The 26,908-nt window shown below is 41.3% G+C and overlaps 1 protein-coding gene across 1 annotated transcript in view; it reads right to left on the reverse strand.

The window, feature by feature from the left end:
• The window catches only part of LOC119563305 (zinc finger protein 853), a 68,910-nt gene extending 42,354 nt beyond the window's left edge, over positions 1-26,556 (reverse strand). Inside the window, exons 1-2 of the mRNA XM_037876637.1 lie at positions 25,213-26,556; positions 6,249-6,328 (exon numbers count right to left, since the gene is read on the reverse strand). The gene's annotated coding sequence lies outside the window, so the exon portion shown is untranslated. The remainder of the gene's footprint in view (positions 1-6,248; positions 6,329-25,212) is intronic.
• Positions 26,557-26,908: the final 352 nt, after the last annotated feature.

Raw genomic sequence — 26,908 nt, forward strand, 5'->3', positions numbered from 1 at the left:
CCCCGACTTTCCACGCAGACTAAACTGACTGAACTGAAAAAAAAAATGAGGAAATCTAAAAGGGAGAGAGACAGATACACGGGAAAACTAATTGCACATAGATGTTGACCGCTGTATGGTTTATTTAAATTCTCCACAACAAAAGCGGCCCGGCAAGTTTAAGGTCAGCTTATCTCGTGTGTGATATGCAAGTGCTGCCCGAGACCATGGGGCCTGGTCTCTATAAGCATGGGGTTTCCATAAAAACAGCATGCAGATGTATAAAATATATACACCCAGAGACCGGCCAACAATAGCCATAAAGCAAAACCGCCGCACACAAACGGCAAATTGAAACTAATCGAGTTTCGGCCAAAAGGCAGCTGCCATAAACATGAAAAATAAAATAAAAAACAAGCCAGAATCTAAACAACGTTTGCAGAGCTCGCCGATTGTAATAAAAATCACTTTGAATATGGCATAGGTGTGGTCCTAATTACCGATATTAAAGCGGATCTATTTCATCTGGTCGGGGACTGGGTTTCGATTCGACTCGATTTGATTTGCCACGCGCGGACGGGGAAATCAATATGATTGAGCCGTGGGCTTAGCAATTGCAGATGCCTAAATTTCCGCTAATGGCATCAAATATCGGTAATTTCACCACTGCACTGCGAAAGGAGCGCCCTGGCCAGAGGTCTTACCAGTTTTGTGCTGGGTAACCAGATAACCAAGCCCTTGTTTTAATTAAAATGGGTGCACATTAAACCCAATACACTTAAGCGGGACTTAAAAAAAAAATTGAAATAAAAAAGAAGCTGTGCGAAGCAGGAAGTTGTGGCCATCAAAGCAGTTGGCTTAGTTAGCGCTTGCCCACTTTCGTTATATCAATTTCACTGGGCCAAAAGCACGGCCATAGACCACAATTGTTTTGGGCCATCACTGTCAGGCTGTCAGTCAGTCAGCAAAACTGGGCAAACCATTCGGCCAGTCAGTCAATCTGACTGTCAAAACGCACGCCCATTCACGAGGCCACGAGCTTTAGCATTAAAGGCTCAATTATGGCACACTTAATGAACTCATCACTTGGACAGCGCATCAAACAATAACTGCAGACTGTCAAAACAGTCCAAATCAAATTGGAGCACCAGCGAGATCTTTTTTTTGTGGGGGCGTGGGCGGTGCTTGAGCTCGTCACCGTCCCGAAACACTGGCATCAAAGAAAGCAATTATCAATTACAATGAGCACTAGCATCTGGCCGACATAACTGAACCACAAGCCATTAGCTAAGGCGACACTAATCCAGATCCATCCATCGAATCCGCTTTCGAATGGCCATTTGGGGACTTTATCGTTTATGTTACTAGGAAAAATTGTTAATTGACCATAGGCATTTAATCTTGCCATTATATTACTGACCAGGTTTCTGAACATTGAATGCAACTACTAATTAAATTTTAGCGGATTTAGAAATTTCTATAAATTGTTGTATAATACACGGCTTTAAGTACAGTATGTCATAAAAGCGAATCACCTAATAAAAAGATAATAGTTGTAGTCACGGCAAAGCATATATGTTTAAGTAAAGTATTTTTATGACCTATGTATATAGTATCGATAAATGATTATTAACCAATACGTCACAGACAACTAACAAAATAATTGCTCGTTAATAAAATACAAGACTTTGTATTAAAGAATCGCAACATAAAGGAATAACTTTTCCGTAACTTCCAGGGATTTTGAGTGAAATATAAAACCGGAGCTTGAATAAAATTTTCTATGTAAGCCCGGTTCCCAGTTCAATCCAGTCCAGTCTCACCTTGATCTTGGAGTCCGAATGGAAGCAGCGCGTTGCACCGGCACACCCATGTATTCCTGATCGACAGCTATATGCATGGCATTATCCACTGGCCGTGTTATCTGGTGCACAGTGCACATATGGATTTTACCGTTTTAGGCATTCAGTCTAATTGATTGTTTGCAGTTGCTGGCCGCCACCTACTGACCTTCACATTGAGCGGTGGCAGTATCCGCAAGTCGATCGATCCAATCCGGACAAACGTCTCGGCGTCTAGCTCGTGCGCTATAGCTTTGGCTATATAACGCTTGGATCGTATGGGGGTACGAAAAAAAAATAAAACATAGAAAAACAAGAGATCCGATACGACCACACAATGGGCGCGTTAGATCGCTAATCGATTTGCTGCTCATTCGATTTTATTACGTATTCAAATTGGTGCAATTACCACTTGGAACCCGTACGGCATAAAGTGGGTGTGGCAGCCCCAACATCGTTTTTTCTTTTCTACTAAATTGTCTTGTGATAATTATAAATGCTGCTTCAATGTATACACGACCAGGGTGTTTTTTCATCCACTGCACTATGGTCAAAATGTTAATCTTCTCGTGAGATTATATTCTCTGCATACTCGTTGTTATTGGAATACTTTATTTTTAAATTAATAAAAAATATTTTAACATACTATTATGTACTTCTGGGTTAGTGGTTTAGTTAAGTTTATTTTATATTGATTTTTAGCAAGGGCACCTTAACTTATATTTTATACTTTGTCGATAATGGTTTATAAAGGTTCTTAAATTCGTTTTGTCCTAAAAATCCTAAAAATCTTTAATTTATTTTTTAATTGAAGAGAAACAAATGTTAATTTTTCTAAATGGTCTTGGCCAAAAGGACCATTGTCCCAAATGTTTATAATAACTTATTTAAGAATTTCAAAGCCAACTGTTCTGAAATATAATATTTTCCTTTGGTACTTATAGGAGTTTTTGCCAATAGTAGTATAATTTTTTTCTTCATACTTATAAGACTTTTTGCCCATAGTGCCCTGGAACTGCTGTTATGTGCAATGGAAATTTCTCCCGGGCTTGAATTACGTGCCGGATTTGGAGTGCGACAGCAACCTGCAGCGGATCGCTGTCGAGGGTAACTCGAGACCTTCTTTCACAACGATTTTCATTCAGTTATTCGTGGCCCAGTGCAGCAGCAACAGCAAAGGCAGAGACAGCGACAGAGCCCCTGGTATGCAGATATTTGCAACCGTGGTATACCATCAACCATCGGATCGGCATGGAATACTATGGAGCGACCGCAGTGGGCAAACACTTGCTGCCTGGTTGGCTACCGGGTCCAAAAAGAGACCCAGTCCGCTGAGGACTGAAGACCACGTCTTGTTGCCAATCACTCAATCAAAACGTCACTTGGCGTGGCAGTTTTGCGTGGCGTTTGTTGGAAAATTGAAATAGAAACGTCAGAATTTCTGCTCTAATTATAAGGCGGTATGTTTTACGTACTAGCCAAGTTTCTTGACTCCTCGGTTTGTCTGTCTGTTTGTCTGTATTTGTATGACTGTCTGTCCGTTGGCTGGCTTTTTTCTTCAATGAATATTTTTCTGTGTTTTGTTTTACAGTCTGCGCTTTGGCTTCCATCCGTATCTGTATCTGTATCTATATATCTTTATATCTATAGCTTTGCATCCGTATCTGTGTCTCTGTTGCAAGAGAGATTATGCTTTGATGCACTCACGTTAAGCTCACTTTACAGTTACAATTATTGTTTAATATCGTGTGGCCGGCTAAGCCGAAGACCCTAGAGACTTTGTGGCCGGCATTCGCATTCGCATTCGCAACACTTGCCGCGATTTGTGGCAACTCGATTCGCTGACTCGACTCGGTTTTCGTTTGCAATTATTATGCATTAATTGCGGGTGGGACAACCTGGCTCAGATGTCTCCCAGTTCAGCCAGAAAAAAGTGAGGAAAAAACCATTGCACTGCACCCACTGGACAGCCAAGTTGCCCAATCGCACAGCACGCAAAATGCTGAGACCCAAACTGCAATCGTTTCTCGTATTTTTTCGGTGTTTTTCCCTGTCCGATACACAAAACGCAAATTGTTTTAGATTGCCCAAAGCGGCGAATTATTTGCCGTATGTTGCCACGTTTTGTGTCGCTGCTGATTATATAAATCGGTTCAGTTACCCGCCCTCTCCTTCCCATAATCTCAGCTCTAATGCACGACACGTCGGTGGCAGCCGCTGGTCAATTGTCTGCCGCGCATTTGCTGGGCACGTGATTGTTGTCAGGTGGAAGCTGCGATATCCCCCATCCTGTTTTCAGCCCCTCGGATTGTTAGCGGGCCATTTAACATGTGAACATGCGCTTTTCGGCAGATTTGGCTACTTACAACCGAAAGTCTAGATTGTGTTGTGGTGCACTCCAAAAAATCAAACATGAAAATGTGTTAAAAACTTGTCCCTCGTTTAAAAGCAAAATTTTATTATAGAATTTTAGAAAATTTCATCACAAAGTCATAGAGGTATCCCACGTCTGAATCGGATTATAATATCTTAGTTTATGTAATATAGAAGTTCAGTTTTGGGCGATTGTGGGACAGCCATTGGAAATACGGAAATCTCGGACATGAAAATGGGTCAAAATTTTGACCCTTGCTTAAAATATAAACTCTAATTTAGAAATTTAGAGAATTAAACCACAAACTCACAGAGGTATCCCACGTCTAAATCGGAATTAAGTAACTCAAGTTATGGAATCTAGAAGTTCAGCTTTGGGTCCCCAGTCTGAAAGCCATTGGTAATACGGAAAAATCGGACATGAAAGTGGGTTAAAATTTTGACCCTCGTATAAAGGAAATATTTAAACATATAATAATAGAGAATTTTACCACAAACTCAACGAGGTATCCCACGTCTGAATCGGGATCCAATTACCCAAGTTATGAAAATTATAAGTGCAGTTTTGGGTCCTGTTCTGAAAGTCATTGGAAATACTGAAAAACCAAACATGAAAATGGGTTAAAAATTTGACTCTCGACTTAATGAAAAACTTGCATGTAGAAATTCAGAGGATTCAACCACAAACTCTTAGAGGTATCCAACGTCTCAATCGGATTCTGACAGCTCAAGTTATGTAATCCAGAAGTTCAATTTTGGGTTACCAGTCATTGGAAATACGGTAACATCAAATATGAAAATGTGGTAAAACTTTGACCCTCGATTAAAAAATCAGTCAAATTTAAAAATATAATATTGATAAGTATAATATCCAAAGAATTTGTTCCTTGCCTTTAATAAGTTTATTACATGCAAGATTATAACAGAACATGTAAAAACCAAATACCTGAGGCAACAATTCTGTTCGTTATGCTCAAAGTTATAAACCAAAAAAAAAAAAGAAGTTAAATTTCCTTTTATTCTGCAGCCAAAGCTGATTAAACATGCATCAACTGGCGGCCAGACACAAATCAGCGTTTTGCGCCGCTAAATTCGCTGTTGCACTTGCAGCAGCAATATTGCTGCCGGCCGTTGTTGTTGCAGGTTGCTGCTGCAGGTTGCCGCTGGTTAAATCAAAAAAATTTTGCGCGCTTTGCAAGCGTGTCAAAAAATTGGTCATTGTTTGTAATTATGAAAATTGCTTAATTGTTGCCTAACCCCAGTGGCAGCAGCAGCAGCAGCAGCAACAATTGCAGTTGCTAATGCGGCAGACAAAAAAGTTTGGTCAGACATTTTTTGCCATTGCTGCTGTTATTTTTTTAAAACTTTTTTTTTGCTGCTGGCATCTGCCTAAGTGGCAAGGCTTAATTGTTAATCGCCGCTGTTATAATTCCAGCGCCTGGTGCTAAATTTTATTACTAAATTATTAATTGCATTAATATTTAGCTGCAATCTGTTTTTTGGATCTATATGTGTTTAATTTTCTGTTTCGCTTGGTGGCAAAGTGCTGCGCCCAGTTTATTATTGTGATTATTATTATTTTATTTTTTCGGGCACCGTTTATGGCCGCTTGACTAAGCAAATTTATATAGTTGGGCACCTACACACATATGAGGCATGTGTTTATAGCCCAGTTAGTTGTTGTTCCTACGGCCCAGCCAGACCAACAAGCGAGGCGAAAAATGAAGAAAAAATCGGTTTTTAATTATTATTATTGTTATTGTTTTTGCGGCCAGCTACTGGTAGCTATTTCCGAGGAATGGCCCGTTCGTAATGAGCAATTCCAGCTGAAATTCTTTAAGAGTTGCGAGTTGCGACTTGGCTGGCCTGCTGCCTTTGTTTTGGCCCGCAATTAAACGTTACTCATACGACCCTGTGGCCGCCCGCAAATTAAGCCAAATTAAGGCGGCTTATTAAGCTAGCTGGTTCAGTGTGGCAAAACAGGTAATTAAAAGCGCCCCGTTCGCAGTTTGTCATATGATTTATAATAAGTTTTGCATAGATTTATTGACTTACTTTGGCTGGCTGCCCCGGCGGAGCAGGAAGAATGTGTTAGCGCAGGAAATGCCAGTGGTTTGCGATCTCTGTGTGTGCAACTGCAAATAGTTTCAAGCGAAGCGACATTAAAGCGTTATAATTAATACAAATCAGCACACTTAACATATAAGTACATATAAGTACACCCCGTTGCCAGAGACAAAAAGCAGCACCAGTTTAGTCTAGCGTTTGGCACGCCCGGCACGCAGATCAATTTTAATTAGACATAAACGACGATCCACATTTTCTGAAAACGGCAGGGGAAATGGTGGAAAAAGGGGGGAAAAATGCGATTGCGGCCGAAAGTGTTTAGTTGGCAATTACATAAAATAAGGAGCAGCTTCCAGCTTCCAGCCAACGGTCTGCCATGTAGCGTTACTCCGTTTTCCCTCTTTATGCAACGTTCGAATTAACATGTTCCACAGGCGAAGCCAACGCACAAGTCGCTGTCATCACATGGATACAAGTCGGCTGAGTGTATACAGTGGAGCTCTACTGGTGCTCTGGCTCTGTAAAGCCAACTCACAGATACAAAGATACACCTTGCCTTGCTCTGATTTCATCGGGCGACAAGAGCAAGTGCTGCCTTGCAACAGGTGCCCGGCGACGCCCATTGCGTGTGTTGTGGCGGCTAGAAAATGGCCAAGTCCCCCAGATAAGCAATAGAGGATAGTGAATAGAGGATGGAGGCTGGATGGCCAAAAGAAGCTGGCCAGTGCGTGAGCAGGCCCAAAGCAGGGGCGTGCCGGAGAGGGGGCTCGTGGGAACGTTCACTAGATAGCCACTATTGCATCACAGGGTAAATATATCATAAGTACCATCTGATAGCAAAGGTTACTTCAATCATATATTCAACTAAATAGTTTTAAAACAATAAGTAGCAATAGTTAACTATTAAATAGTTAAGGAAGTTATAATCACATAATTAACAAAAAAATACCCCTTTATTACTTGATAAATTCCACAGTTTCTCTTGTTTCCCATGGGATTACTTGGGCATCCCCGAATTTTATGATGACTATGTAGTTATAAGTGGGATATATTGAACATAAAAAAACCGTGGCTATAAAATCTTTACCATTTTCCTATTAAATTCAAATTGCTTTTAATATCTACTATTTTTTGTGAATATGATGAGAGATACCATGGTAATAGGAGTTTAATACTTTAAGCATTTTCCCCTTAATTTTGGCATTTAAAGTTTTTAAAAAGGAAAAAACAAACTTGTTTAATACATATTTAAGTGAGGTGGGAAAGCATTGATGAGAGTGTTTCACAAAATATCCTACTAAAAGATTTTTAAAGGCACTTAAAATTGATGTGGTATTGCCCCTGGGGTTTCACCCACGCCTTTATCCCAACCATGGCAAAACTTAAGATCCCCCTGGGGCCACACCCCTGACTTAACCAACCGCTTCTGGTGGCGCCAAAAAGAAGCGTCAACGACAACGATGCCGGCGCTAAATGGCTTTTGCCATATAAATGTCTTCATTGCGTATGAGTGATGAGGCAGCCATGGCCACGGCCACGTCCCGCCAAAACCCCCTCGAAAATCCCATGAAACTCTGCCACACGCAGCTTGCGAGACGCCTGTTGACGCATTTGGGTGTTGATTTTTAATTTATGCGCTTTTAATGTGCGAGAAAACATGCATTTAAAGTGAATTTATTATGAATAAAAGTGCGGCATTAATTACGCTGGCCGGGAGAGAGAGGGGTCGCTTCCGATCAGGAGTGCTTGGGAATATTGCTCAACATGATCTGTATCCAACCGACATCCTGCCTTTTCGAAGGGAGTGGGGCAAGTTGGCTGACTTGGCTGACTGACGTTGCAACACTTTGGCACGCATGCGCGGCATTTTAATGCGCAAAGTGCGCTGCCAACAACGAAACACGCAGCACGCCCACTTTTTGTGAATACCTGCGAATATCTGCGCACAAGTGCACTCACACTCACAGTCACACTCATATACTCACATATCGACTTTGCGACTGGGTCTCTCGAAGATTTATTATTGTATAATGCGCCGTACGCAGTTTTATTTATTGCTCTGCACGCCAAAAACTTTAAAATCAATTGAAAAGCTATAAAAACGTTCGTTTATTTTTTATTGTTGTCGTTACTTGTGGATTTTGTTAAGTATTTCAACATTTCTTGCAGCCTGCTCTGCTCCAAATTGCCAAAATGGTTGAGCGTTTATTTCTGTGTTTTTTCTGTGTTTTTACATTTTCCTTATGGGTTTCCCAATGGGTGGGGTCCCTGTCTTTGAAATGCGATCAACTAAGTTGCTTGGGACCAAAATTGGTGACTTAAAATAGGGAGAAATCTTAAAGGGTTTAGTGAATGAATCTGAATAGTAAAAACATTTCATTCATGACTACTGTTCATTCACGATTTCTCCGCTAGCCTACTCAAATCACCAGACGATAAAAATCGTATGCAGATCTTTCGAATACGAGCCGAGAACAAGTCCCAACTAATGCCTAAGCCCCTGACAATACCTAAGTCGATTCACGAGCTTGGAACCCTTTTGTGGACCGTCTTTGCACAGCATTAACAAGATGCCAGCTCTTAGATTCCTTTAGACGAGAAACGGAAATGAACAGGCCCAGATCGTTTTTTATATTTTGGCAACTTCTTTGAGGGGCTTACGTTTTACGAGCATTTATTGATATTTTGGCTTATAGAAGAGGGTCTAAAGCTAGAGCCTAAAGCAAAGTGTCAACACTTTTTCAAAGCTAACAGCCATTAGCCGGGCCTAAACGATGGGCCATAAAACGCTGACCGCCGGATCGTAAACCACCCAAAAGGTGGCACAAAGTGTAAAGTCATAATTGTACGGGATGGTACCAGTCGTCGGGGCAACTGATGTATGGCTCAGCATAAAAACCATTCACTTTTTTTATGGCCAGTCTTTTTATTTTATTTGGGAGGGCCGAACACGGGCACTCAGTGACCATAAATAGATATAAATAAATGTGATTAACGCATCTCTTAACAACGCATCGAAAGCAATGCAAATTTGGATTGTTTTTTTTATTTTTACTATGACCCATTGTTATTGTGATTATTATTGTGCTTTTTGCGCTTGTTAAGTGGCCTGCTGCTGGGCCATAAATTGTGGCCAACTGTCAGGTGTATGACGAATAACTTGTCCATCGGCTGATTGATTTGCATGCGCCGCTGATTGACACAAGCCATCGATATCCACATCTCAGCATCGACTTCAAGTGGCTTAATTTATGCAAATGCGCCACTCACACACTCAGTCATTCGCGAGTATGCATTTAGCCCCGATTCCAGCATCACAATGGAACATATATATACCATACATCCCAGCAAGATATCGGGGCAATTAGGCCCCACTATATACGCCCTCTGACATCCACTGCGACATGTTGGGCGTGCTCGGTGTTTTGTGGCATTTGACGTGGCTTATTTGCATAAACGACACCTCCAAAATGTTGGGGCAGAACTGAACAATCCACGCATGAATGAAATGAAAGCCGCCCCTCGGGTTCAATTGTGTGTGGGGTCTCCTTTGAGCCGGCTGATTTATGCCTGGGAGCCTAAGATTTGCTCTGCTTTGCATATGGGAAATTTATGAAGCTGGGAAATCCCAGGCTGGACCAGTCTCAAAGCCCAGACGCATAATTCAATTAAGGAGAAAATACAGATGACTATGGGAACCAGGAAAAGTGAATCACTATAATAAAAAGAGGAAATGGGTGTATGATCCATCTAAGAAGAGTACATTCTATGTCTTGTATAAATATCTTTTAAAATATTAAATAAAAGGAACTGAATGAATATTTTAATATTTTGATTTACCAGTTTTAATTCTATTAAAGATCAATTTAATGAACCTGCTCAGCACAAGCACAAAATGTTTCTTGCATTTATTGTTCACTCTTAAGTTATGTAAACGAATTCACATATTTTTTAAGCACCTCTTGAGCATAAAATATTTTTTAATGTCTGTTGCCAAATCTGCAAGCCTAATAGACCGATTTTAGCATTAATGGACTTTATTAAGTGCTCCTTTTCTGCTGCAGGTTTAAATATTGAAATTTATTTTGACCAAACCCAATATTTACTCTAGAAACCATTTATAATTTTGCTGCTATTTCTTTGTTTATGCATTGCGGAAGCCGTATTTTTCGGTCCAAGGACATGGCTCGCACGGCGAATTAACGGTTAATAAAGCAATCAGCAATTGGCCTGCAAATCAAATTGGCAGCAGCAGTGCTAAAATCCAGCAAAATGCGCTAAATTAACTAATTTTTGTTTAGGCAATGGCAGCAGCGGCAGCAAAGTCAGTAAAAACCCAGGCTCCAGCCGAGAGTGGGAAAATAAATTTGTTGCGCTAACAATGGCAAGACCTATAGAAAAAAGCACTACCAAGTTGGCCTGCAATGACTGCAGATTGTGGTACTGAGCGGCGCTTTTGGCCGGATTTTGTGGGCGCAGCCGGGTATTCAGTTTTTAGTTGTCTGTTTTTTTTTTTTAGCTCAAAAGCCCGGCTGACCGTGTATGCCATAACTATTTATGAACAGTTAGTTAACTTAAATGCTAGGTGGCAATTAAATGGGCGTGGCTGCCGCTGGAGGAGCACAGAAAGAGACGCGAACGAGAAATCATAACCTTGCCCAGCGTCGAGAATCAATAAGAGCCTCGTATGGAGGGAAACGTACTCGGTAGCCATATAATTAGCATTTGTTTCTTGGCAGAGCCAGGGACTCGCCCTGGTCCACACCCCAAAAAAAATAGGAGAATAAAACCAAAAAAAAAAATGAAATAAAAATAAAACACAAGACAATAACAGCCCGGTCAATTTGTGGTTTCTTTGTTTCCTGACTGCCTCCCAAATGGCCATGCTAGTTGGCCGCTAATTTGGCCAGCATTTAAGCCAGCCAGTCTTTAATTAACAAAGGCCACACTCTAATTGATAAATTAAACAGGGAATTCAATTAAATGAGGAACACCCTCCGCCAACACCCGCGGCCATCCAAAAGGTGCCAAGTTGTTAACATAAACATTGAACTTCGCCGCGGAGCGGCTGCTGCCAAAATGCTGAATGAATCCATTAATTTGCACCAGCGCCCCCAAAAATACGGGCCGCAATTGAAGTGCAAAGTTGAACCGCAGATCTAGCACTCAGAAAAATATATCTACTACAAGATACCAGAAAAAAAGGGTTATTTTTTAGGAATAAATAAGATTTATATTGTTAGATATTTGTTATAAACAGGAAAACCATGGATGTATATTTTGTCTATGTATATTTCTCATTCAACAAATCTTAAAAATAAATTTACCACAGCTTAATAAGAATATTTTCTTGGTGAAAATCAAATTTTTATATACAGTTCTTGAAATGGTATTTACATTTTTTGTTTTAAGTTTGTATTTTTTATGAGTGCACATGTGGGCAGTAGTTCGGTCGAGTACTTGGAAAAGCCAGTCGGGGCCCATGGGTTGGACCTGGTCCTGGCTGCTATCTTGATCGCATTTTTTACGGCACATAAATATATGCCAAAACACTACAATGAAAATATTGTGCTATACCGAAATGTGGCCACAACAACAGCAATCGAGTCTGGGCAACGACGAGAAAACTGTGGCAAAAATATGAAAACGTTTTCAATGAAAATTAATGGGCAAACGCTGCAAAATTTTGGGGTGCGCACTGCGCATGCTCAAAAATGTTAAAATCGTGACCAGAGCTCTAGCTTTGGACCCAGTACCCACTACCCAGTACCCAGCATCCTCTACTCCCCCCTTGGACTGCTTGGAATACCCCAAAGATTGCTCTCCGCCAAACTGGACGACGGCATTGTCTTTGGGGGACCGTGTGGCGTGTGATTTGGCAAATACTTAGACCCTATATGGAGCGGCAGCGGTGGAAACTATTTCCTGCGTTGCGAAAAGCCGCCGAAAAAGACCAAAAGCGGCTAACGGCCAGGCTGACCAGTAACAGTTCACATTTTGTGTCATCCGCGGGGCGGCGGCTCCATATTGATAATTCATAAAGTGCGCGAAAATAAAAAAGTAAACGCCTGCCTGGCCAAAAATGGTGAGCCATTTAAAATTAACGCGGCGAAGTTGGAGCTGTTCAAATGTCAATTTTAATTTGCCGCGCCGCAAGCGATTTGACAGAGAGGTAGATTGCCTCAAAAAAGCACAGTAAAAAAAATTATAGAAAAAATAAGAAAATGAAGAAAAAAAACATAAAAGCGGGGCTGCCAATCTTCGCTGCAACATGTTGGGGCAATTAAAAATGCGCATACGCCGCGTTGCCGCCGCATTTGCACGCAGTTAGCGACGCGTCGGCGGCAGTGGCGGCTTAGTTGAAAGCCAGCAATTTGGCAATAAGGAAATCGAAATCAGTCATCAGCTGGCAGTGCAGAAATATATTGCATCTCACACCACGAGATGCACTCGAAAAGAGGTGAACAGCTAGATAAAAGCCGAAAATCTGTGTGGAAATTGAAGTTGGAGGGGATTAACAGAGGTTTGGATTCGGATTCATTGAATCGTTTGATTGTGCTGACTCTTTTAATTGCTTAATCTGGATTTGGTTTATACTAGATAGAACACGTTTGGGCTTCATTTGAATAGACTACGATTAGTTAAATTGGTTTCTTAAAAAAAAAAGAAATATTTTAATAATGGCATAAAAGCTTTTTATAAAATTTATATATGCCAAGAAAATAGGCAGTTTTAAAAAGATTTTATTACAGTTTGTTGTTAAAGTTTTATGAGTACTGAAAAATACTCGGTAAATAAAAAAGTAATAAACAAGTATTTCTAAGTCTTTTATGATCTTTAACGATTTCTTGGGGTTTTTATTTTTTGTGAAAATGCCCCAATGAAGCTGACTTTAATTTCTTGTTACTCTAAACCAAATGCACTCCAGTTTACACCACACAACGCCCACAGCTCAAGGAGTTGAAGAATTAGCCAATAGTTCGGCTAAAAAAAGCAACACTTTTGGCAAGTCACGCAAATCTTTTCGGCCCGCTCATTAGACTAATGCACCTCAAACCCAAACGGAATCCTATTCGCATTCATAATCGTGTTTGGAGCAGGGAGCCATGAGCTTTATTATTCAACTCGCGTTCCGCTAGAGCAGATCCCGGCCGAATCACGCACTTTATTAAGCCATTATATAAAGATATTTATTAGCAACACTTTTGCTTTTAATTAGCCACCGACGGCTGGTTTCCTTTGATTCAATCAATGTCGCTTGCGTGCCGAATGCGACCCCAGACACATATCGATATTCAAATGTATTTCTGTTAATTAGAGTGCGGTTAATTTCGATGTTTATTAATGCCCTGGCCCAGGTGTGAACAGAGTTTTTGGGTTGGGTTGTGTTGTATTGGATTGGCTTGGTTAGGAAACGGATAGAAACATTGCAAACGCCAGTTGGCCAGTGAGCATAATCAATCAGCGTTGCAGCATTCCCACACACGCCCCACAAAATAAAATACAGAAAATAATAAAAATAAAATAGATTTAGTGGTGCGGACTCCCTCGAAAAATCAAAACGACCCCAGCCGATGGCGTTAATAATGCCAATTGCATGTTTTATGTGCCGCAACGATGCCAATAACAATAATAAACTGCATATTATTAAGCGCTTTAAAATATTTGTAACAAGCATCGCCCAGTCGCGAAGTCTGGTCTGGTCTGGGCCAAAACCCGAGCCGGATCTCCACGGCACTCTAGACGACCTCTCGCGGGGGCACACACTCTGGCCGGCAACTCGGAGCCACAACTTATGGCCAAGTCAGGCCAGACACGACGACGTGGTCAAGACTGCGAGACTCTGCGACTTTGCGACTTTAAGACTGGGCCTCGAGTGGAGTCGCTGTCGCAGTTTGCAGTCTCTAATCATTGCTCTCTTTTATATGGTTTATGGCATTTCCGTTGCTGTTTCTTTTGGGTGTCCAGCTATTGCCAAATTCATTGCGATTGCGATTGCATTCGCAGTTTAGTCTCTGGACTGGGCGTATTTTTTCCCATTTTTTTTTTTTAGTTTTGTAGCCTAACTCTTGACCACGCAATCGGAGAAATACATCGCGGCGTGGCTAATTGATTGATGAAGCTGTTGGCACCTTTTGCGAGCCTTGGCTAATCACTAATCACCAATCAATTCATAAAACGGAATAATAACAAACGCCTGCAACAAATCAATTAGCCGCTTAATTATGACACTAAGCCCAGATGGCCAGAAATGGAATGAACAAATTACCACCGGCGATATTAGCATAATAAAGCGATGCAACCACGGGCTGTGTCTCATAAATTATGCATAGACCATTTTTGGGGACAAAAGACCCGAAAACCGTTCCGTTGATGTTCGCTATAAGAAAGAGGAATGTGGATGGGCGGGGTAGGGGAAATCAGACGAAGGGGGAACTCCAAGAAATATACAGGCGGCTGATAACGGGCCAAAGTCTTTAGTTTGATTTTTTGCATATATGTATTTCATTAGTTGGCGAAAACTGCACGCCAGTTTGGGCTCTATAGAGGGGGTCTTTGGGAGGGGGCATGGAGATCCCATCTTAGCTGCCACAAACTGGTTCGCATTCCACTTTCAGTGGTAGACACACGATCCCGAATCCAATCCGGGGACAGGATGATGCGGCTGCTCCACCAGCAACAGCAGCAGCTGATGATGATGATGATGGAAATCGTTATTGACAACGGAAGACGACGAGGCGATTTCCATGCAAATGGCCATGAAATGGAATTTGACCGACGTCAACGAAGGAAACGTACTTGAACCAGAAAACCAGGCCGACACATTAATGCAGCCTGACACCGCAGCCTTGGCTGATCGGTCCACCAAGATAGGGGAAGAGTAAGGCGGACATGGAGCTCCGGCTGAAACATTTTTGGGCGATTGCTCCGGTTTCAATTAAACTGCAGCTAATTGCAATGGACAGCGCCGGCAAACACAAGCCAAAATAAATCATTTATTACCCAAGCTCAATGAAGAAAAAAAAGTTCGTTGCCTAAGTCTTTTGTTGGGGCGAGAGGCAATTTAAAAAAAAAAAAAAAAGAAGAAAAAACTATATATATAATAATCATAAAATAAAAACCAGACATGCGGCGAACAAACAACCAAACAGCTCTTGAGCGATAAAAAAGAAATCTTTTATTTGATTTCGCAAGCGAAAAACGTTGAGAAAAAGTAGTCAAAGCCAGAGCGAAATCAAAGCAGCCAAAACCGTAAAACTCCCCAGAGATTTTAATGACATTTTCGCAGGCTGGAGGAGCAGAGAACCACCGAACCACCGAACCACCGAACCACTGAACCACTGGGCCACCATTTGGGTGTGGGAGCGGGCAGAGGGTGCCTCGACTACATGGCAGCCGTCTGACAGACGCGTCACTACGTGAGCGACGTGTTTAAAACTTTAATGAGCCGCAAAATAATTGCAAATGCGACTCATGTCGCCCAAACAAACGTATCGCGGTGAGAAAATACAGATCCAGCGGGGGTCCGTTGGCTCTGTTGGCCACGAAGGGGGAAAGCCAACACCCCTCTGGTTCCATTTTATCGAAAGGAGCAGCACCTGTCCAAGGAGGCCACACTGCCTGCACTCGGTCGGTGTTGGGGCACTTAATTGCCAAAAGCGTGACTTAAATTTTTAAAAATCATAAAAGCCACGAGTCGAGCTATGCAGCGATAAGCCAACTGGCACTCGAAGAAAATGCGGAAAAGCTAAGGTCTCTGCAACATTCTACAACCCAGTTTGCAAAGAACCCTTTTTGCCAGTGTAGATCCCCAGCAATTTGGCAAATTAACGAGAGAGCCAAAGGCTTAGGACGAGCTCCTCGTTCGGTGGCACATGGCATGTGGCCAATTAGGAGCAGTTGCCGTCACTTAGTCACGGCTCTAAGGCCTCCGGATGAGTCGGCAGGTGGCTGGAGTTCGGCTGCCTGTTTTTTTATTGACTTTTAATTAGCAGAGCTTTAAACGGAGACAAAAAGCCACAGCCATAAAATTCGGCGAATTTCTTTGAGTCACAGAGACAAAAATGTGGGAATTTCCGTACGAAATGCGCTGCCAATATCATCGAAATTGAAAATCAAAAATCAAATATCGGTTTGTGGGCGTAATTGCCTCAGAAAAAGGGGCACCCACACGCTTACATGCGTTAAATGCCTGCCAACGACAGCAAAAAGTATCTAAATACGCATAAATCATTGAAGCCGAGTGTCGCCCGGCTGACAACACGGCAATCGATTGCCAGATCTGGATTCGGATTCGGATTCCGACTCAGATTCATATCCAGATCTGGAGCAGCAGATAGGCGATCCGAGCAAGTATCAAGCCGGTATATATGAGGCATGACTCCAGCCCACAAATATTCAATAAGCACTCAGTTATCGAGGGCGGTGGCAAAAGGGGGCTCACAAAGTGAGATGGCGCGTTGATCGAACCCGGCTCAGATCGATTTATCAACGTTTTCGGTCTCTAAACGTTTTAGCGCGTGCCCAGCGCCGTGTCAGCTTAGCGCTCTCTCCATCGCCAACCATCTATCTACCTATCCATCTATCTATCTATATCTATCGTAATCCCCTGGCAAACATTTTCATTACACTCAAGCTGAGTGAACAATACGTGTACCATGCCACTGCGTAGAAGTCTGTAACCCACTAAAAGATGTTCTTCCCCCGTTATGCTCTATATAATTTCATGGTACAAATGACAAGACAAATTTTGGTAGTCAATTATAGTTTAAGTCAGTGCAATTTGGACAAAAATAGGTATGTTATCTTTCATCCTCTATTTAAAATTTTACAGGATGTTAGGATCGTGGATTTTTGCAGATCTTAATAGAGCAATAAATTATTTCCTCCAAACGATTCTTACAAATGATTGCTTAGGTTGTAAGTATGTTGTTTAAAGTATTGTACCAATATAAGCGTAATATATATTGCATTTATAAATAAATATACTTCAATATGTATAGACTTCTTAAATTCTTTGCAAAGCAAAACATGATTTCAGCTTAACGGATCTTTTAAACTATAGCTTAGATAGTAAATACCATTTTAATGTATTTTATGTAATGTTTCTTGAACTGCTTTTGCTTATCTAGTATTAAAATGTACTTTTATGTTAGTTGTAACAAAGGAAATATTTTCAACAATATTATAATATTTATATAATATTAGTATAAAGTTTAGATGAACTAAATAAAAATCCAAAAAGCTTTGAGTACACTCTAACCAATTCAACAATCCTTGGATTATTTTGACCCAAAGCGTATCTAATCTTCGCCCCACGAGTAAGCTATAATAACTCTATCCGAACATTATGTATTTTCGGGGATTAGCGCATTATTGACATCTTTGTGGCTGCCCTGGCCCAGCAGGTGATGTGCTAACGAAGCGGGCGGAATTCGCTTCGATCGATCGGTCGTAATCAAGTGGTGGGGCTGAGAGCTAGTTTTTTGATTTATTTGCTGGGCATTTTAATGACTCCCCCGCCGTCTGAAGGCCCCCGAAACGGACGGGAAACACGATTGAGTCGCTTTTTCATTAAACAATCATTGACTTCTAGACGCGACTTTTATATGACCGTCATATAAACATGCATAAAAATTCATCAGCGGTGGACTGTTGTTTTTTCCATCGCTATCAGCTCGATTTTATGGCCTTACATTTCTGGTCTCGGATCGCTGGTGTCTTGGTGTTCATTTTATTGGCCCAATTTGTAAATATAGCGCAAAAGTGTTGAGCATAACAATGAGACTCGGATCGGCTGGAATGGGGAAAAGGAACGAGCGGTGTGGGTGGGGGGAAATTGTGGACTTCTTGATCATGCCATCAAGTTCGTTGCCTTAGTCATTCGTTTCGTGCCGCATGATTTGTTGTTTATTTGTCATTCCTAATCGGAGGCAAATCAAACACGCACCTTCGAGTCAAAAGTGTGTAGAAATGTTTATAAATTACAACGAATCTTAAATGCACCCAAAATTGCTAGGAAAATAGAAAAACAAAACAAAATAAAAAAAAAAACGCAATCAAAATGTATGCATCAATAGCGGTTGGTACTTTTTTGCGTTTTCTAGTTGATTTTTGCCTCCTGCTTGAAACACGCATTATTTATGATTGCAAGGCATGTAATTCGTATGCTAATTGATAAGTATCGCGAAATTTATTAACCAGCCGTGCTGGACAACAACAAATAAATGCGTGCTAGCCGTGCGGCGTCAATTTTCAAGTACACAAAAAACACACACAGGCACACTCTAATGCAAAAATCTCAAATCTTGATATATATAAGGCAGTTTTTGTTGTTTTATCCCCAGCTAGTTCTCACGCACAGGCGCAGCTGCATTTGGTCAGCGGGTTGTACTTGACCCCGCGCCCCCGCCCCCTCCTTCAGCCCCCTCCCTCTGCAGGCCATGGCCCGTGACTTTTGTCATGCCGCCGCAAAATCAAGTTCAAAAGCCCGAGCGAACATATAGAAAATGCGATTTGCAAGGCAAATTTGTGTAGCTGCTGCTCCGTTTTTAATAGCGTATAAAACAAAAATATTTGTGTGTAACATAAAACCGCCAACAAGTGCGGCCAACGCCGAAATCGAGCAACTTTGTAACATCGAATCGCAGCAATATCCACAAACAGCCGACAACATTTCGCGTATCAGCAACATTAATTATAACAGCCACAACAACATCGGCAGCCGCAGCAATATAAGGCGGTGAAAAAATGCGTTTATTTTAAATTGAAAATAAATTTACAGTGCACTGGGAAAAAGCCAATAGAAAAAACCACCGAGTGAGTCGTTAAAATATTTAGGATGAAAGAAAATATAACAAGGAAAATGCCAGAGAGACCCCAAGATCAATAAAAATTTTTGGTGAAAGTCAATTGAAACTAGGATTTTCTTGTTTTTTCCATTCTGGCTTTAACTATAAACTTTAAGGTGCTACTAAAAGAAAATGTTAGCTGTGTGTTTTAGCGAAGGATGATTGATATGTGGCCATTCAATTTGCCTTCGTTACTGCAGCTGTCGGCTGTGGCGGTGATGTAATAATTCTCGTTAACGTCGTGCTGTCTGCGGCGATAGATCCGCGAAATCCGATTCGGTTTCGGATTTTGAAAAAATTCCCGGTCCCCCATATCTACGGCGTGTCGATCAATAACAACACGCACGCGTGTGCGACATTTTTGTCGATTTTCGCCTTGATCTAGAATTTTGTTCCTATTAATTGATCTCATAATGACAGACACTTCAAAAGCGACATCACGACGTTTATTAATTAATGCAAGACCGAGATCAAGTCAGCCTCCTGCGTATGGAAAGTGCGTAAAAAACACATACAAGGTATGCTAAACAAATGCCGGCAGCTTAATTAGCATTCTAGATTACACACAAACAAGTGCGTAACAAGAACTAAGGCAATAATGGATTTATGGGGTTACCGCGAAGGTTGTCCGTCTGATATATAGATAGATACTTCTACAGATAAATGGATGTGAGTTGGCCAGGGGCTAATAATGGGTTCGGGGCAGAGCCAAGTCGGTCATTAGCGAGCAATGCTAAACGGAGGCAAATTGCTGTCAGAGCATTTCCCGCTTGCCAATATCTCAATCAGTGGCCAAAGTTTGTTGGCATCAAGTGCATAAATTAATGAAATTATCAATTAGCCAAGAAACTCTCCCAGCTGCCGTTGGCTTTTTTGCTACTGGTGCTTCCCATGGATGTTTGCTGACTATCGGGAAAATCATTGCGCAAATGCACGCAGTTCATGTCGAAACTCAATTGCAATTAAAACCTTAAAACTAAAGCCAACAAATGCCGGGCCAAGGAAGTCCCCGGACTGTCCCAACTCGTTAGGCGAGTGGAAAATGCTTTAATAGAAATTGCCGGGCTGGCAAAATGTTTGCAATTGTTGTCTGCCTGCCGACTGCCCAAATTGACATTATCAATGGCTCCGCAAATGCGTTATTTATTTAATGCCACATCCAGCAACTTCTCGATTGTGCAATCCGATTGCTACCCTGGATATTTATGGGCTGTGCAGGTATTTTCAAAAGGAAATTAAATTGGCGAAGATCGAGGTGAGATGAATTCTTTAATTCTGAAGTGCTCAGCTGTATTATTCTGTATTAAGTTTAAATGGATAGACAATAATTATTTGAAAATATTAAGGATCCAATTATCCAAATGAAGATTATAAAACTATTTAAATATATTAACATAAAAAAGCCTATTAAACCATTATTCGGTTTTCTTGACAGCAGTTATTAAACCTGATTTCGATTGAGCATAATAAAATGTTATAAAGCCAGAATAATAAAAACGAAGATTAAAGATCAATATGAATTTGCTTTTAATTTAACATTAAAAATAAATAAAATGTGATTAATAAACTTTAAAGAAATGGTTTTGAGTCTTTATATTTTAAAATCATTTTAGTAAATTTGGTTTTTAAATTATTCTCTTAATCCTTAAGTGTTTAATGCTTCATTTGTTAGACATTTTTGCAGATTTAGTCATAAAATCCTTTATACTCTGCATAATATTCATATAGATAGGGTATTTTCCGTTTGATTGGCCATTTCGCCTTTGTATGATTTGGGCTTTGTTTTGGTTTCGTTTCGTTTCTGATTTCATGCAAATGTTTGCAAATTTCTCAAATTAACGCGTAGGCGAGCCAAATCAAGCCGAAAGCGCTGGAAGTGTCGCCGTCTCAGCACCACCAGCACCACCGGCACCACCAGCTCCACCGCAGCCGCCTCATCTGACGACGCCCCCACCGGGCCCGCTTCTCCCTCGCGGACCCACAGCAAGTTCATTGAACCACCTACGAGAAATATGCAAATCGCAGCGGCGATGGATGCAGGGGAAAATAAATCAAATGAAACGGACTGACTTGGCGAAATACAAAAGGAAAACTAATTTCGATTCGATCTTTTGTGGCCTTTGTCTGGTGTTCAGCTTGTAAGACCTAATAAACAGGAAAACAAAGCAATAATTGTATCATTTTTCTTGTTTTTATTGCGATTTTTGTTGCAAGCCCATTAAACCGAAATTAATGGCTGTCGCCTGCTGCGGTATTTTTGGCCAAAAGCCTGTGTCGAAAAGATTAATGCGACGAAAACTTCCTCACGTCGGAGATTTGATATTGGACATTGAGTGTCGGACGACTGCGTTTTTTCTTAATTAATAGCTCACAGATTTTTATTGCCGCACATCTTTGTCAAATCAATATTTATAAATTATTTATAAACGAGCGGGGCTCGAACCCTAACATGCGACTAATTAAAATGATGAATGCGAAGCGTTTCAACTCGAAAATTAATTAAGCAAATTATCCATTTAAATAAACATAGAATGTGGCCGCTCGCCTGCTCGATGGCTTTGCGCTGATAAAGCCAAAAAATAGTCGATTTGGGAAGCCATCGAAATTCGTGGGGACAAGTTCGCGGCTGCCAATTAGGGGAGGTTGAAAAAAGCGCATTTTTAATTGCAATTAATTAGCGCTGTCAGTTTTCCCCATTGTTTCGTGACGATTGACAAAACACTTGCCAAAACTATATTTCTGATGACCTCCTTTTCGTAGACATCATTAGCGCTTAATGTATAACTAAATTCGATTTTCCTTTGGATTCACGCCCAGTTTTCTGCTCGATTAAAAATATTCATTAGGCCTTTTGGGAATTTCTCACTTGATTACAGACCAAAACCGATTTCAAAGGGCTGCCCCTGCCACATGCGGCGTAATTAAATTTTCTTTGTTGCCTGGGAATTCGCTACGATTTTAATTGTGGCGGCCCACGGCGTTTTTCTGCCTATATTTCTAAGTATATATCTGTTAATATTTCTGTTTTTTTTTTATAGGCTGGGCCCTTCATTCGCACAATTAGCAATTTCATGGGTCTTTGTGTCTGCGGCTTGAAGTTTGAATTTCCGTGGCCTTTATTCGATTTCGTTTCGATCTGTTTCTGTTGTAATGTGTGAAATTGATTTTCGTTTGGCAATTGGGCTTGTAATGGCCAAAAGCTGAGTTTTTCTCACCCTGCGGAGGTCTCCGATCGGAAGACAATTAACCGAAACATATGGGAATGTTGCTTCCTACTGTTCAAGTTGAACTTGTGAAGGTTAGCCAGTCTAACTGCATGTAAACTGGGTCAGTTTTTCGATGGGTTATCCTCTACCAAAATACCTTGTCGGCTCTATCAAAGCCCGTACTTTTGTTTTTCTTCTGGCGGCAATTTATAGAAGTGGGGACACCTTTCTTGACAGCATCATCGCCAGGCACTCGTAACATTTGCAACATTCGCATTCAAATGACACTAACGGCTTTGTCATGTACTGGGCCACATGTAACTGTACGGTTTGTCTCCTCTTCTGGAGAGCCAGTAATCATGCTCTAACGACACAGGCACAACACGTATATAATTTGTATAAGGCGCTATATGGCTGCTGCTATGCTATGCGGCGAATCGTCAGCGGGTTCATATAGAAATCTTGTAATCTGATAGGCATGACAAGAAATATTTTGCTTGTCATTAAATTTACTTTTATTTATGCAGCACTGTCTATCATTGTTGATGTTGTTGCTGCCGCTGTTCGTTTCGATTCGCGTGTTTTGTTTCGGCGGCGGCTTGAAATTAGTGAAAACTCTTCACATCGAGAAGACTGTCTAACTGACTGACTGACTGACTGGATGGTATGGGTATGGGTATGGATTTTGGCATGGGGGAAACTTGAAAAAGTATGCATGCATAAGTTGGCGCCTGCTAACGTCTTATAGTCATCGATTTTCGACCATTGTTGGTGCTGTGTTTGCTTGGCTGGTTTGGGGTTGAGTAATAGGCAAAATATTTGCGCATGCCTCATTACGGTTGCTTTTTGGGTTGCGGTAATCGATGTGTAAGTGTAAGCCAGAAATGCGAGGGAGTGGCGAAACAAAAGACTTAGGCAACGAACTTGCTGCAGCTAGAACGTTTGTGCTGTGGTGATTCGATGCGATTGGGATGCGTGACATTTGCAATGATGACATCACAGCAGCCGGCAATCAAATGTCAGCCAAGTGCGTCATCGATGGCAATCAATCGTGTGGACAAAGGGCAGCAATTGGTGGCTAATCGGCAGCCAACTAGATTGACAGCTCCACTGACTAAACGACTGTCGATCAGGCAGTCCAACAGACAGACAGACAGACAGACATTCGGTCTAGACAACATGTGTAATGACGTGTGCATCGTGCAAAAAAAAAAATTGAAAAAAAACCTCAGTAGCAACAACAATGGCCCGGCATAATGAGCACAATTACTGGCCAAGCAAATCAAATGCAACGCGCTACCAACGCTTTGAATCAGTCACATTAATTGCAGCCAACAGCAGCCAGGCCGCAAAAAAATGATCATAAATTATAGCAGCGGCGGCAGAAAAAAGTATTAATTAAAAAAAGGAGGAAAAAGCTGCAACGGTAACAACAGCTATTAAGAAAATTTCTTGTTGACTCATCCGAGTCCACAATTAACAACTCGCAGACTACCAAGAATCGCTGAGGCTGCAGCATTTCTTGCACTCATTTGTCGCATTTTGTCCCAGCCACTTGGCGATTTCTTTGTCAGAGCTCGGCAATTAAACAATTGTTGTTATCGTTGTTGTTGTTGCTGTTGTTGTCGTCATCATCATTGCAGGCCATAAATTTTATTTAATTCCTGTGGCCCCCCGTCCCCTTAAAAGCACACGCCCTGCTGGCTGGGGATCTCGTGACTTGCGTTTCGCAATTGTGAGAATCGAGAATTAAATAATTCTTTGCATATTTATTTATAAACATTATTCCTGCCTCTTTTTCACTCTTGAATTGCGATTTCCTCAAAGCTGATTAGGCTTTTTAATTCGCGTTATGTTTTTGTGTAGGGTTGCTAGTATTCAAATGAATACACTACAATGCATAAGATATATTATAATAGCGTGCCTCAAATTTGTAAGTATTAAAGATCAAACAAACACTCCTTAAAGAAAAAAATCAAATCTGGAAAGACATGTTGAAACCTTATTGAAATGCAAACAAATTAATAGCCTTAATAAGTTTTTTACATCGTTAGCATACTCAAGAATTTCGAAATCATTTTTTATGCCCCCATAAAAGTACAAATGAATACCAGTAATTGCTAGCATTAAGCATCGTTTAGTCAAAGCGAGACATATACCTCCTTTTGATAAATCATTAAAAGCCCCATTATTTGCCAAACATCAGCAATGACCAACATCCCCAGTTCCTCTCTACAACACTAGTCCAATGCCTCATGCAATTGTAATTATCCATATAAAATGAAACAGAAAAACAGAAAAACTCCGTTTGCTCACAGCTGTATTTCCTCTTAATTGAACAGGAGGAAAGAAAAAATAAATAAATCGCTTTTCCAATAAATTGCATCACAAGACTCTCAACAATCCCACCGCCGACCATTGTGGACGACGCGTCAATTGTTAAAGTGTTGAAGTGTTTTTATTTAAATTGCTCAACTGAACTTGTAATTATGGCTCACTCTGATTATTGTTATTGCTGTTTTTGCACTTTGGCTTTAGCATAAGGCAGTCTCTACAGACTGAGAGATAAATTATATTTTAGAGCCATGCTGGAATTTTTACTCGCACTGTTTCTCACTCTAAACCATAGCAATTAATTGTAGTTAAAAATGCTTTAACTAACGGTTTTATGGCCAAACAACAAAAGCGGCAGCTGACTTGTCAGTTAATTGTATTTGAAATCGCTGCCTCTGCTAATTGATAAATCTCCGTTGGCTTTTGGCCAAGAGCTAAAATCTAGGAGCCAAGCGCTAGATGGGCGGCAGTTGCACATAAAATGCAATTACAAACGCGTAAAACCGAGGAAAACGCTTCGACTTCAGTTCAACTGACTCAACTCGACTCAACTTGACTCACCTGCGGCAGGGCAAATACGCTTTTGACGGATCTGTGCTCGGGATTGGATTCGGAATCTCCCCCAGAATCTCCTTGGGACCGCTGAGCGCAGAAGTAAGGCAACGAAAACACACACGCGATACCAGCACACTCACACACTCGGATATCTGTTGGCCAGGCTCAATCTATATATCTATGAAACGCGGATGTGGTTGGCAGCAAAAACTGGCAAGTGAAATATTTATGTAAATTTATTTCAGCTTCTTTTTTCGTTGTTGTGCGGCAGCAGCAGCCAGGCCGTTGTGTTGTTGGTGAAATGCATTTGAAGACATTAAGCGGCACACTTGGCAATTGTCGTCGTTTGGGGCAGCGCAGCGATTTGATTGAAGTGCGGCTGCCGACCAGGTCCACAGACCGACAAACTGACAAACCGACAGTCCGAGTGGCAGGCGAAACGTTGTTTAACAATTGTTTTTTGTTTTTTTCTTTTATTTCGGTTTTTTTTTGCGGTCCGGCAGGATTTGAGTTGTCAATTAGTTTGTTACGGCTGCTATCACTACTCGGCAATTCGGAGGCGCCCGAAGCGCCGTTATCTGCCGCAAACAAATGACACCACAAACTGGCAGCGCGTTCGTTGCCTAAGTCTTTTGTTTTTCAGCCCGACGCGAAGATTGAACTGAAACTGAATCTCGTCGTTTAAAGTTAGAGCCTCTGTGTTTTTTTTCTGTTATTTGTGTGTCATTAAAAGACCGCTTTATTGCAACATGTTTTTCTATATACAATATAATTAATTTACTGATACAAATATTTTATTGCACGCTCTTTATGTGATCTTTTGGCCAGCGAGTAATTAAAAATGAGTTTAATTTAATTTACCTTTTTTTATTTATTTATACTCTCGTTTGTTTTTTTTTTTTTTGTGGCCGATCGAAACGAGTTTGGTCTTTTGTTAATATTACTTTATATGCATGCTAGTCTTGTCTTGGCATAGGGCATATATGTGGCTACAAACTGGCATATATGTTTTGATTTGGTTTTATGGCCGCACTGAATGGCTTTTTACTGTTGGCCAGACTTTTTACGAGCACTATTTTTCTGTAGGTAGCCGCACAATAACAGATTAAGTTTGAGTGCCAGCTGCAGGCGGGGATTTTCGTTTTCATTCGCCACCCGCAAACGAAAAAAGCATTTCCATTTCGATATAGAAAACCGCGCAGTTCATTGGCCACTGGCCCCAGCGCGATAGCGACGAAAATCGCACACAAAACGCCCTGGAAACGCGCGCACGCGACAACGGAAAAAACGCGCACGCGATTCGCCAGCGAGAAACGAAACGAGAAAATCCAAGTTTTTTGCGAACGTTTTGCGCAGTCGCAACCAGCTCAAACAGTCCCGTAAGAAAGTCGCACAGAAACTGCAAGAGGATGAAAATTGCAATCGGCTCGCAGCCCGACTGCAGCAGCAGCGACGCAGCAGCAACAGCAACAGCAGCAACAGCAGCAGCAACAGCGACAACAGCAACACATTGCAATTGCCGGTGCAGCAGCAACTTCGGCAGGAGAAGCAGCAACGGCAGCGTTGCAAAACGTTCAAATCTCTCGGCAAAAACAGGCAACAACCTCTCGAAGACCGACTGACCGAGTAATACAGTCCAGCACCCCAACAGCAGCAACAACAACAACAACAACAACAACCTGGCCCGAACTCTCTGGCTGGC

The sequence above is a fragment of the Drosophila subpulchrella genome, chromosome 3R (assembly GCF_014743375.2).
Source record: "Drosophila subpulchrella strain 33 F10 #4 breed RU33 chromosome 3R, RU_Dsub_v1.1 Primary Assembly, whole genome shotgun sequence".
NCBI lineage: Eukaryota > Metazoa > Arthropoda > Insecta > Diptera > Drosophilidae > Drosophila > Drosophila subpulchrella.